This window comes from Alligator mississippiensis, chromosome 2 (assembly GCF_030867095.1).
Source record: "Alligator mississippiensis isolate rAllMis1 chromosome 2, rAllMis1, whole genome shotgun sequence".
In the NCBI taxonomy this organism is placed as follows: Eukaryota; Metazoa; Chordata; order Crocodylia; family Alligatoridae; genus Alligator; species Alligator mississippiensis.
Genome location: NC_081825.1, coordinates 1,187,747 through 1,188,372, shown reverse-complemented (window position 1 = coordinate 1,188,372; position 626 = coordinate 1,187,747). Strand labels below are relative to the sequence as shown.

Genomic DNA, 626 nt, shown 5'->3' with positions numbered 1-626 from the left:
CTGCCACAGTGACACCCCCCACCCCATCCCCTCCCTGCTGACTGCTGTTGGGGGGCACAGTGGGTCCCTCGCCTCCAACTCCTCCCTGAGCAGTGGCGCAAAATTGTGCTGGCACCCGCACTCATGCATGCGTGGTTGACACAGAGCATTACAGACAGACAGATGCACAAAAACAAGGCTTTTATTATATAAGAAATTTTTCCCCCTTAGGGTTAGGGAAAGTTACAGTGAAGCATTCTTTTCAAGGACTACCTGAGGGCCCTAAGGTAAGCAAAGTATTCACTCAAGCCATATCTACACTGGCTGGGAATTGAACCCAGGTATCCTGCATGGCAAACAGGAATTCTACCATTGAACCACCAGTGCTGGATAAAACAAGCAGCTTGTGGCAGCCTTGGAGAAGAAAAGGCCATTGGGACCCCCCACCCTTCACTCCAAGGAGAAATAGGTCAAAGGTTTTGGGTGTTTTTCAGTCTCCTGGTCCAAAGCTGATTGCTAAGTACTGCCCAGAACTGCAAGAAACAGCCTGCCCTGGAAAAGAGCACATAAATGTACTTGGGCTACCTTTGGTGTGGTTGTGTTTTGTCTTTGCTTCGACAAGGACCCCAAATCCCATTCTCAGCTCC

At 49.8% G+C, this 626-nt stretch overlaps 1 non-coding gene across 1 annotated transcript; it reads right to left on the bottom strand.

Annotated features, from left to right (window-relative positions):
- Positions 1-295: 295 nt before the first annotated feature.
- TRNAG-GCC (transfer RNA glycine (anticodon GCC)) lies at positions 296-366 on the bottom strand. The gene has a single exon. It is a non-coding gene; the product is annotated as a tRNA-Gly (tRNA).
- Positions 367-626: the final 260 nt, after the last annotated feature.